We start from the raw sequence: 12,883 nt of genomic DNA on the forward strand, positions 1-12,883 counted from the left end.
AGAGTGGAAATCCCTCGTCACTCCACGTATGGCAGAGCTGAAATACATCTTTCCCTTATCATCACGTGGGCTGTCTGCCATGTGGGCATGGATACTGCGCTGCTGAAAGGCAGGCCACAACAGTGTCACCTGTCCCCTGACCGATGGCGTCTGCCTTGCCCTTCAAACAACGCAACACCCTCATGCTGACCTCCCTGGGCACCCGTACAAGGAGCCGGGATGGCTTTGGGGTGTGTTTGTTTTCTGTCGAGACACGATTCTGTGAGCAGGCTACGTGCCTCTAGAAGTGGAATTGTTAGGTCAAGGGTATGAGCACTGAACACGAGACGATCTGTCCAGCTGCCCCAGGCCACATGCAGCCACAAAATGAGGCTCGAGTGGCATGCGTGAGGGAAGGAGGTGCGGCCGTGGGGGCCCCGCCTCCTCTGGAAGAGACCGGGTCTCAGCACCTTGGATTTGGGCTGCTTGACAGAACAGAACCACCATTCCCGTTTTCCTCACACAACTGGTAAAGATGTGAAAGGTTCACAACTGAACCTTCACAAAAGACGATAGCCACGTGGCCAATAAACAGACGACAGGGTGCTCACCTCCATCCGTCACCAACAATGGTAAAGTAAAGCCATAAAGCGATGACACCACACGCACTGGAATGGCGACAAAGACAGCACAGGAAGCACGGCACTGGCGAGGGTGAAGACCTCTGGGCCTCGCCAGCCTCTGCGGCCAAGCGGAACCCGGCGGCCCTGAACGGACGCTCCCTGTGGCTGGGGCTCCCTCCCCCAGTGGGCGTGAGCACACCCAAACACACGCTCCAGAACATTCAAAGGAGGACCACCACACGCCCGCTGACAGGAGTGGATAAACTGTGTGCTGTCACACTGAGTCGTACTATGTAGCATCAAAAGGAATAATCTGCACCCACACACAACAATGTGAATGACTCTCACAGATGCAGACAGAAGACAGATACAGAAACGTGTATTTTGGATGATTCCAATTATATAAATACAAAAACAGGCAAAAGTCATGTATGATTTTGGGAGTCAAGGTCGGGGTTATGCTTGAGGGTGGATGGCAACTGGCAGGGGACACGAGGGAGGGAGCTTTGTCGTCTGTTTTTTTGACCGGTTACACTGGTGTGGTCGATTTGTGAAAATTCTGCCAGCTGCACACCTAAGACAGAGGTACTTATCTGATACACGGTATACTTCAATAAACATCTGAAATAAACTAGACGTAAGGTGCAAGGCTCTTCTAAAGAAAAGGGCCTTCATGACTTACATGGGCCAGATTAGCTGAGCATTCGTCATTTAAGAAAATGCTGTTTCTTGAAATTAATGTATTTAACCATGAATAGCCCAGAAGGAGTGTCTTCCCAAAGAACTCTGCATTGACTATCTCAGGAAGAATCTGTGGATATCTCAGGAAGCTTTTCTTTCACCTCCGTAAAAATAATAAAAGAGCCGACATACATGTAAATATTCTCAGGACCTGCAATCTCCAGTAAATGAACGTTTTCTGATCTCCTTTTCCTCACTGTATGGAAACTTCAAAGAACTTAATGTAAATACAACTGTGCCCTACAATTCATTTTGCCCAAGACTGAACCGATGCATTTCTGCACAATGGTAATAGCAGCTACTCATGAGGTTAGTCTCAGAATGAAAACCAGTATTCACTCAGTCAGGATCTGAGCGTCTCATCTGTGCCGGGCCTGTATCGCGCCAAGGAACCCTCCTCCCCCGATATCAGGGAGTGGGCTAGACAGTCTGCGTTAGGGGGACAGAGGGAGGCTGGAGTATATGTTTGCTACCTGTCGGCATAAAGACAACACAGGAAGCCGAGAGACTAGAGGAGAACCCTGGGGACGTGTGCACAGAGAGAAGAGGTCCAGGTCACTTTGTTGTTGAGTGGCCTCCTTCTACACACGAGCTCTCGGTGATTCTAACAGGCAGATCAAACACAAGTCCAAAACTGAATTCCTGACACTCCCTTCCCAAATCTGCTGTCCCCATGTCTTGGTAAACAGGCATTTCACGCTTCCAATAGTTCAGGCCAAAATTCTTGACTCTGTTCTTTTGCTGATGCCCACCATGCAATCCTTCAGCACATTCTGTTAGTTCTTCTATAACATTACATTCGGAAACTCACCACGATCAAGACCTGCCCCACTGTTACCCTGGCCAGAGTCACCATCCCTTCTCGCCTAGACCCCGACAATCGCTTTTTAACTGATTTTCTAGTCTTCTCAACCCAGCAACCAGAATGACCCTCATTAAAGTTAAGTCCTATTACGTTGCCCCTCTGATTGAAACCCTCCATTCTCACTCAGTAAAAAGCAAAGCCCTTCAGCGGTCTGCAGGTCCCACGTGACGCGCCACTCCCAACCCGACCCGCCAGCACCTCCCCCCACACCTTTGGGAGTAAGCCCATCCACTGGAAACCTGTCCTCTGAAGGCCCCCACGGGGGAGGCCTGACAAGTGACTAGGACCGGATGGATGGGTAAATATTGTCTCATCCTGGGACTCAACATGTAGGAAGCTCATCTGGCCCTCAGAGCAAGCTTTATCCTTCAAACAGATCTTTATCAGAAAGCAAGGTAATATTTTGGCTATTATGTCTCTTAATGTCTATTTTTCCAACTTTCAGAATTCAGGGCAGAAAAGAGATTCTCCTCATTGGTCCCTTCAGACCATGATGACGATCAAATCTTACTCATTTTGGAATCTGGCACCAGCCCAATTCCTGCACGCTGAAAATAAGTACTTAATGGGCCGGCCCGGTGGCTCAGGCGGTTAGAGCTCCATGCTCCTAACTCCGAAGGCTGCCGGTTCGATTCCCACATGGGCCAGTGGGCTCTCAACCACAAGGTTGCCGGTTTAATTCCTCGAGTCCCTCAAGGGATGGTGGGCAGCGCCCCCTGCAACTAAGATTGAACTGGGCACCTTGAGCTGAGCTGCCGCTGAGCTCCCGGATGGCTCAGTTGGTTGGAGCGCGTCCTCTCAACCACAAGGTTGCTGGTTCGACTCCCGCAAGGGATGGTGGGCTGTGCCCCCTGCAACTAGCAATGGCAACTGGACCTGCCGCTGAGCTGTGCCCTCCACAACTAAGATTGAAAGGACAACAACTTGACTTGGAAAAAAGGCCTGGAAGTACACACTGTTCCCCAATAAAGTCCTGTTCCCCTTCCCCAATAAAATCTTTAAAAAAAAGTACTTAAGTGCTTGTTAGTGAACACACAGACAAAGCATCAATGAACAAATTCTGTAAAACTGACAACTACCACATTCGACCCACACCAGAGAGTAATATCTGATAAGTGACGTAGGCTGGAACAGTTTATATGGACTTTCCATATAATTCTCTAAGGAGTGCCAATACACGAGCCAGGGACGACTCAGTCAAGGAGTTTCTTTGGTGGGGTGCTGCCGTTTGGGGTACCTGGGCTAAGAGAATGCTGTTCAAGCCACTTCCGGGGAAAGACAAGAGAAAACCGTACCTTCCCCCTCCCCTCCTAGGTCGCTAGAAGACAATGGACGCTGGGCCAGTATTGTCCACCAGAAACACAACATGAACCAAATGTAGTTTAAAAATATTTTTTAATTAACCCAATTTAGCCACAATATTATCATTTCACCATGTAATTAAATAAAAACTACTGATGAGACATTTCCTCTTATTTTTCTTTCATATGAAGTCTCCAAAATCTGGTGTGTATGTCAAACACCCAGCATGTCTTGGGTGGACGCCTACTGGCCAGCTGTGGCCTGGGCCTCCCTTCCTGCTGAGGAGGCCGCACCTACAACCGCTGGTCCCCTGCCTCCTGAAACACAGCACCTTGGAAGGGCTGATCTGACGGCTTCAGGGCTGTGCCACTGGGTCTATAAGGCCGCCTCGCCTCTCCCTGGAGGGGTAGACAGTGGGGACCTGCTCACCCTTAAGCTGGGCTCAAGGGTCCATGACCCCTTCCCACGTGGGCACGGCTGCCTCTCATCTAACTAAAACCCAGGGTAGAGGGTCAGTGGACGGGGAACCGTCACTGGGCAAGGCTGGGAGGTGAGTGGAGCGCAGGAGGCGGCCTCTGTTTCAACAGAAGAAACTTCTGACAACCACAGCTTTCCAACAAAGCAACTGGTTGGTGGCAGGAACCACAGACACACACGGTAGCAACGACACCTCCTACTGTGATGTGGCCCAAAGATGTGTGTGACCCTCACACATGGCCGAGCACAGCCCGGAAATTACTCTGATGTGAGCGAAGCCCCCTCCATGTGTGTGACTGGACAATTTTGCCCTCTGGGACCTTGCTTTGCTCACTCGTAAAATGGGGACATTCATCCGACCTCACTGGGCTGCGGCAAGAATGTTGTGAAGCACTGCATGTAAACTCACTGCAGCCCTGACATTCAGTAAACACTGAGTAGATGATGTCTGTCTGTGCTGCACAAATGTTTCTGAGATAAATGCCACCGTTTCGAGAGGATAATCCTTATTTTTTAACACACTATAATTTAAAAAGAGGAGCTAATTCACTGAGTGGGGGGTACTCTTATGATTTGAGCACTTTCCTACATGTTATACTTGAATAAAAAAGTTGTATTTAAAATAAAAGTAGAACAGAGATGAGGAGAGAAGCTGGATTCTTGGTGATATTGTCTGGGCTGCTAGATCCAGCTTTACCTGAAGCTCCACTGCCTCTCAACTCCTAGCAACATGGGGGGAAAAAAAAAAGAGGACCACTAAGTAACTAAAGTATCTTATAGGATAGAAACGGAAGCCACAGCCTCCAGCAAATCCACTTTTACATGAGAAGAAGCATGGAGACATCTCGTGGGAAGGACCCCTGCCTTTAGACAGTGCTGTGAATAAACCCACACAGCGAGTTTTCCCAAGATTTACTCCTGTTATAAAGCACTCACAGAAGACAGACAGACAGTCCCTGAGGGAGTTAAGGGAGCCTTGGGGACGCAGAGCCTAGTGAAGGGGCTAAGTCATAGCTCCTGTTTATAAACGTCCCAAAAGCCCAGCCCTATGTGGAGAGGTCACGTGTTATCCCTGATCCTCGTAACACTGGAGGGAAAGTGTTCTTATTACCACCTGACAGACAAGGAAACCAAGTCACAGGGCCCCAGCACCACCCCACCACCCCACATTCGTCACACACATCACAGACATGACAACCGCAGCCCTAACGTGGGCCGTGAACCACACAAGGCCAGCCTGTCCCCAGAGTGGCCAACTCCCAACGAAGTAGTTCTTTTCTATTACTGTTTGGAACCGACCTAGAGATTCTTAGAGGCACAGATATCACAGACTTCCAGAGACGTGAATTCGTCATGTCTGTGGAACATTGTTTCTGATGACCAGAAGAGGTACGGAAGGGAAATACAAGTTTCTTCTGAGGACACAAACCAGCAGAAAGAAGGCGGGCCCAAAGGGCGTCCATCACTCAGGATCCCGGCCACAACAGGAAGCAGAGCAGCACTGACCTTTATCCTTTAAGTGGGCTGTTTGGAGCTGCCTCCGGCCCTCAGAGGAACGGGCCTGTTGGGACTGGTCTGGCTCAGAATGCAAACAATGCTCCTCAAGGGCCGCAAAGCATCGTCTTCAGCGTCATGTCACCAGCAAAGCAGCACGTGGGGGCAGGAAAGCCTGTTTATCTGGGGTCAGGACACCTGATGGGGTGCACCAGCCAGCGCTTGTGGGTGGCGGAGGCTGCGCGCACACAGCAACTCTGTCGGCCTCAGCTGCTCGCCCCGCTCAGGGACTCGAGGAACTCATTATTTGTCAGGCCACCCTCTGGGCTTCCAGAGGAAAACACATTTTCATTTGTTAGTGAGCACAGATTCATTTATTTCCCAGGCAACAGGGAGAGGAGCTGGGAACCACCATTGCCCGCGCGCAGCTTGGGACACTGCAGAAAGAGCTCCCAGGGCAGAATGTGAGGAAGTGAAGGGACAGGGCCACCTGTCAAGCCCCTCCCCTTCCCTATCACCTCAGGCAAACGGTTGCAGCGCAGGTAACATAGCGTCTGCGTTCACTCACTCCAGCCATGAATATTTATGTGCCAAGCATTTGTAAGTGCCGGTGTCAGAAAGAGGAAGGAGCCCCAGTGTCGTGGGGGAGAGCCAGGAAACCCTCCTCACCACCCAGAGTGAGGAGCCCTGGCATGGAGACCTGCCCCGCGAGGGCAGGGGCTCTGCAGCTGCTCACAGCCCTGCTGGGGGGCGGGCCTCCCGGTGCCAGCAGATGTGCCCTGGGGCCCGGGCTCTTTGGAAGAAAACCCAGGCTGCCACTCAGGGCAGGGGAGGAAGGGCTGAGCTTACAGGAACAGCTCCAGGCTTTGTGCCTTGCACATGGGGACCAATGAAGGTGGTGTCTGAGTTAGCAAACAGGTGCTTGTTTTGGAAATCTCTGAGGACACAGAGGGATCTGAAAATGGCCACTTCTCTAAAGGCACACTTCTGCCTCCGGGCCAGGCTGGGGTGGGCAAGGGTGGGGTAGAGGACAGGTAGCGAGGGTTCTCAGGCAACCGAAGGCCGCAGCTTTCTCTGGAACAGAGCCGAGCGTGTCTTCACAGACCCCAGCCCTCTGCTCCAGTCTCTCAAATATGTGCGTGGCCAGGGGGCCCGTTCTGGCACGGACATCTATTATGTACGGCAGTTCAGACCCGCCTGGGGCAAAACACAAATCCCACTCTGCTCTGCACGTCAGAATCAAGCACTGGTCAACCTCAGTCTCTCCAAGGTACTGGCCAAGGTGGTACTCCAAGGTACCTGCCCCTGCCAGGTGCCAAGTGAGTGACGGGCTCTGTGCTCCCAGCATGTGAGCCTGAAAGGATCCCGCGTCCCCTGACAGAGGAAGCGGGCCCTGAACTGACCAAGCTCAGGACCCAGGACTCCTTCCTCAGTAATAGCTGAGAGTCTCAACTAGCCCCCAGTCATTTCTCCTCCTCACGAGACAATGGCAGCGCAGGAAGTGAACGCGCACGGAGGCCCAGAATAAAAGGGAGCCCACTCCAGTGCTGGTGACACCCACCTACTCCTGGCTCGCGAATGACTTACAGCCACAGATGGCCTGACCACCCACCGGAGGCTCCAAGGGCCCTTGAAATTCTGGGACTAAAATCTAAAGTCATGCTGTTTAGTCTAAGCCAGAATGTCACTGGCACAGAGCCCGAAATTCAATCAATTTCCAGTCATATGTATGGGTCCCGGGCACGAGGCAGCGTATGAGGTAGAGAGTAACACGCGTGGCGCTGCCAGCAGCAGTGACCCAGCGGGAGCTGGGACCATTTCTTGCAGAAAGTACCCAGCATACCCAGGTACTTTACAGGCCGATCTCACTGAAAACTCACAGTGACACTGCAAGGTAGGAAAACAGGCTGAGAAGGAAGTGACAGCCTTTGGATCTGAACCCAGTGCAGCTTCACACGCTAGCCACACAGGGTCCTAAGACTTAGTAAAGGGAGACGTGAGTAAGATGCTCAAATAAAGCAGAAAACAGGCCCACAGGAAGGAGGCTCGTGTCCTCTTGTCACTGCGGGAATTTTCTTACTCCCTCCGGAGCAGGGTTCCATTTATAACAAGCCAGGGGCCCCGAGGTGCAGGGCTCTGTGCTCGGCTGTGTGCCCACCCCCGGCTTCCGACTCAGACGGCACGTCTTAGCATCGGCTCCTCTTCCTCTTTCTGAAGCCAAAGCCTCGTAAGGATGCCGTTTATTAGAGTGTTCACAGCTTTGATCAACAGGGAAGCGAGTCACCACAGGAGCAGAGAAAAGACTGCCAGGCCAGGCCTGCCTGTAAAAGTGAACCACACCTTTCTCGGAAAGGCCAGGACCAGGACGGCTCACTCGCAGCAACCTCCTGGCTGTGCTAGCGCCTGAGCTACAAATACTGGCAGTGGTGAGATCTCAGGCAGAGTCTCCAGCCTGGGGGAGAGGCCAAGGTTACGTCCACGGGCTCTCTCCACTTGAGGTAGCATTATGGATAGAACCAAGACACTTTTTTTTTTTTTTAAGATTTCTTATTAGAGAAGGGGAACAGGACTTTATTGGGGAACAGTGAGTACTTCCAGGACTTTTCCAGTCAAGTTGTCCTTTCAATCTTAGTTGTGGAGGGCGCAGCTCAGCTCCAGGTCCAGTTGCCGTTGCTAGTTGCAGGGGGCGCAGCCCACCATCCCTTGCGGGAGTCGAACCGGCAACCTTGTGGTTAAGAGGACGCGCCCCAACCAACTGAGCCATCCGGGAGGCAGCTCAGCTCAAGGTGCCGTGTTCAATCTTAGTTGCAGGGGGCGGAGCCCACCATCCCTTGCAGGAGTCGAGGAATTGAACTGACAACCTTGTGGTGGAGAGCCCGCACTCCAACTGTTCCAACCAAGCCATCTGGCCACCCGGGAGCTGAGCGGCAGCTCATTGACTTCATTCTAGTTGTGGAGGGCGCAGCTTGCTGGCCCATGTGGGAATCGAATTGGCAGCCCCGTTGCCCAGAGCTCATGCTCTAACCAACTGAGCCACCGTCCGCCCCAAGACACTCTTTTTAAACAACCCAAAAAGCAACAGGTTGCAGGAGAACCTGTATTTCAGCGGTGGCTGGAGCTGCCAGCACTTGGCTAGGAAGTGTTGGGAGGGGGCGCTCTGAAGTCAGAAAGGTGCCCGGTCCTCCTGGAATTCATCCCTTCACAGCCTGTGATCAGTGACACAATGGCCTTGCAACACACGTTGGAAAAAGACAGTTCTTCAGGAGCCAGGGCTCCAGCCCCGTCCTGGGTCTGGGACTCAGCCAAAGAGCTTTCCTCTAACTTCTCCAAACTCGTTCAGAAGTCTCCCAAAGCCCACCTACCCCTGGGAGTGCCGTTAGGAAAAACCCACTGCTTCATTTTAGAATCCTCAGAGCAGAAAACTGTCATTTTTCGAGAAGGAATCTCATTTTCCCGTGTTCTCCCTCAGAAGTTGTATCCTTTACATCTTCTAGAACTGAAGTTCTTTTTAATGGACCGAGTCTTCCACCTGGAGGCGGCCTCCATCTCAGCCGCCTGCCAGGGATGAAGGACCCGCATGGGCCACACAGGGGAGCAGGCGGCAGAGGGCAGGGACCTGTCTTCTCAAAGCCGGCTGTTAGGAACCAGAATGCACTTTCCCACTGAAACAACGTTAAAACCTGCGTGCAGGCCCCGGCTGCCCACACGTGGCACCACGTGGCTGAGTGCCAACTGCCGTGGGTGCAGGGGATGGAGGGAAATGCAGGCCCTCAACTGGTTTACAAGCTTATAAGGAAGGAAAGACATCCACTCAGGGCTCCACACAGCAGAGCGATGCAAATGCTGAAGAAATAAAGGGTTTTCTTCCTGAGAGATGCAGGAGAAGCGCAGGAAGGAAGCTCTAGCCCCAGCTGCCAAACCTAACCAGCCACCCCCAGCAAGGAAATTTGGCTGAACCGGGTCTCTTTTAGTACAAGGCTCAGAGCACAAGCAAGCCAGTATTTCCTGAAGACCCACTGTGTGCAGAGTGCTTGTGACCACGCATTTCACCCAGGACAGGTGGGCCACAGTGATTACTCTCTGCTCTTGCCCTACTTACCGCCCTGCTTGTTATATCTGACTGTAGTATGTTTTAGCATGTACTTTGTTCTGGAAAAAAGTGTGGCTTTTGCCCTCAAGTAACTGCTCTAAGGCAGAGATTCTCCAGAGGGTAAGGAGGAGGGTCACTGACAGGGTGTCTGGTCTGAGAAAGCATACGCGAGACAACTGTGCATGTTCATTCATATTTGCAATCAGAAGAAAGAAAGCTGGACAAAACACACAGAAGTTAGGGGAGGAGCTGAGGTGTCAGAGGGTCCCGATTTAGGGCTGGATGAGGAGCCGCCATGCTGCTGGGCCCCGGTGGACCCCGCTCTGCTCAGGGGCAGCCCCGAGGCTGGAGGGCCACGGTCTTTATTCCACGCTGACCCCAACCCATGAATGAACTGTCTCCTCAGTGGAAAGGGAAGTATCTTTAAACTCTTTCGAGCACATTCTAAGATGACAACCACATTTTACATGTAAGATGAAAAGCCTTGAATTTTCTAGATAGGAAAACAAAATCAACTGAGAAGGAAAGGTATCTGCCGAGGAGCCAGCATCGTGAAGCACGGCTCCCCCCAGATCTGGTGGCAAACAGGATGTTCCCATCCCCCACTGTGTGGGGTCTACAAAAACCCCTTCTTTACAAGGAAAGGGGAGGGCAGGGGTAAGTCAATGGCGTTCAACCAAACATTTCTAAGAAGCACCAAGTAACTATGGAGAAAAATGTGTCACTTCATTTTCTTCCAGGAAGCCTGGGCCCATCAGGAACTCATCATGACTTAAATCTCCTAAAAGACAGTTTCTGTTCCGCAACTGGTGTCTGCCAGGCAGTGTCCTCAGAATTAAGTGTGTCTTACTAATAAGCCAGTGGATGTGTTTGAAAAAATGCATAAAAGTCAGTGGATTGAATCTGTAAATGAGGGTACAGTCTGCACAGAGTTTGACACATTTTTTAAGTGTTTTTGGTTCCAACTCTCTTTACAAATTGAAGCATCACCACGGAGCAGGAATCAAAATATATTTAGTTTCTTTGTGATAATATTTTTGTATCTTTGTGGTGGCTGAGAGTAGTGTTTTTAAATTTTTCATCAAAACAAAAATATTAGCACAGAACTGTGTGTCCTGAAGCTCAAAGTCTGGCGGCTTCCTTCCCACAGGCCTTTGCGACTTTATCTCCAACATTCACTTGAGAGCGATGAGCCAAAGCCAACCATGGAAAGGCCGGCTCCAACTGCTGCAACAGGCAGCCGCCTCTGCACAATCTAGCAGAACACTGTTTGGCTTCGACACTCTGACCTTTTACCAAAGAAGTCAGCCTGGTAAACCCGAGCTCACACCTGGGGCTACACCAGGGTCCCACTGTGGCCCCGCCCCCCAGGTACAAAGCCATCTAGCGCTCCACGCGTGGTTCAGGAATACACACTCGTTCTGCCCGATGCTTCCCTTCCAGGGCTGCAGCCTGGGTGGAAAGGGCCCTGACGTCCCTCTGGCCTGGGTGTGGCAGGAGCGGGGAGAGGTAGTAGCAGCCGGCTGCTGCCCAGTCAGGTGAATGTGAATGTCCCCCAACACTGGCTCCCACAAGGCCCTAGGCTGAAGGGCTCCCCACAAGTGCAGTCCAATCCGAGCTGGCTGCCGGCCGCCAGGGGAGACCGGTCACATTCCCTTACTCCTCTCAGGAGAAAACGGACAATGGACACCTGCGCAGGAGATGCCTGTTCAGTTACATGGCACACAGCCCCTTTCAAGCCCCTCAATGCTCGGTGCCTGGGCTGCAGCAGTGAGTCCGTCAGACCCGGCACCAACACTTAGAAGGAGCGGGGAAGAAAGACCCGAAACCCACCATTATGAGGATGACGGCTACAAAAGTGGGGCCTAACCAAACCTGGGGAGGCTGGTGAATGCTTGACCCTTGCCTGGTAGGGGTTTCCCCAGAGGCAGACTAAGAAAAGGGTTCAAGGGCAAGTAGTTTCTGCGAGAGGTGCAGGGAATGCTGGTGGAGTGGGCAGTAAGACCGAGAAGTGGTGGCAGCCAAGAAGGGGCCCTTTTCACGGGGCAACCGCACTTGACCCCGCAAGGAAACTGGTTTGCACAGAAGCCTCAAAGGCTGACTGCAAGTGGCCAGATTTTCATTTTCTTTCTGGAGGGGGTTGGGCTGTGGACTGAGGAAAAGTCTCCTGGCAGAGGAAGAGCATGTTTGGAAGGCCTGGGCCAGCCAGCAAGGTCAAGGTGACTCAGGAGGTCTGACGGAGATCAGTAGGGCAGCCTGAGGGAGTGGCAAGAGCAGCAGGGCCCTGAGGCCAGGAGGTGGGCGCTGCTGGAGTGCGGGGGTGACAGCCTCCCATGGTGCTGGGAAGTCCATTTTCCAGTGGGGGGTGTAGCCCAGGGTATGCGTGTGCTTTCATCCCTGCTATGAGAGAGTCGATCGGAAACCTAAACGACGTGCCCCACAGGGTGAGAGGCCAGCCACCCTGACGCCATGTTCCTTCCAGTGTTCTGGTGGTTTTGATGTTCTGACAACATGAATCCCCCCAACTCTGCCTTAGAGAAATGAGCACAAGACAAAACCCACGCGTGCAGCTGTCCTGTCCTTATGCTGCCGAGAGCACAGGAAGTGGGGGGAGAGAGGCATTTCCAACCACTGTTGGTCAAGTGTAAAGTACCGCCCAGAACCTGACCTACCCCACGTACACTCTCCTAAAACAGCCCAGGGTTTACTAAGCACTTACTATGCCAGGCCTGACAGGCAGACACAATTTTAATGGCCATTGTACCAATGAAGAAACTAAGGCTCAGAGAAAATAACTAGGCCCAAAGTCACACAGCGACTGGGAAACGACCTGAACTCAGATGCGGCTCATTGTGACTACAAGCTCACTCTCTTAATCATGACATGAAAGTGTCTTCTGTGAGTGTCACCAGTAACCATGCTTTTTAGCGTGGGAAGGTGCGAGGAAGGTGGAGCTAGGATGACGGGTGCCGAGAGCACAATGGGCAGGAAATGAAAGAGAAAAGTGTGAGTGGGCAGTGCCTACAAAACCTCTTCCTGCCCAACTGAACAGCTTCTGCTCCGAGCCTGGCTGCCCACAGGGATTCTTAGAAGCTCAGCCACAGGAAAGAGCAGGGCTCTGAGTCAAAGAGCCAGGCATTCCCGGGTCTGTGGAGAGCGCGCCTCCCCCGTGACCTTAGTACCCACTCACTATACCTTATGGAGGCCACCTGTGCAGGTAGCTGGCGCCCCTTGAGGCAGTGTCCCATCCACAGCTGACAAAGCGAGGGCTGTGCTGAGCTCTCCGAGATACTCAGGAGACTTCAGGGGCGC

The 12,883-nt window shown here is 52.3% G+C and overlaps 1 protein-coding gene across 13 annotated transcripts in view; it reads right to left on the reverse strand.

Moving 5' to 3' along the window:
• The window catches only part of RAPGEF1 (Rap guanine nucleotide exchange factor 1), a 133,219-nt gene that overhangs the window by 75,391 nt on the left and 44,945 nt on the right, over positions 1–12,883 (reverse strand). Inside the window, exon 1 of one of the 13 annotated variants that reach the window (XM_074331229.1) lies at positions 12,767–12,786. The exons of the other annotated variants lie outside the window; for them this stretch is intronic. The gene's annotated coding sequence lies outside the window, so the exon portion shown is untranslated. Of the gene's footprint in view, positions 1–12,766; positions 12,787–12,883 lie in introns of those variants that run through there. 13 annotated transcript variants of the gene reach the window in all.

The sequence above is a fragment of the Rhinolophus sinicus genome, linkage group LG04, assembly GCF_036562045.2.
Source record: "Rhinolophus sinicus isolate RSC01 linkage group LG04, ASM3656204v1, whole genome shotgun sequence".
Lineage (NCBI taxonomy): Eukaryota > Metazoa > Chordata > Mammalia > Chiroptera > Rhinolophidae > Rhinolophus > Rhinolophus sinicus.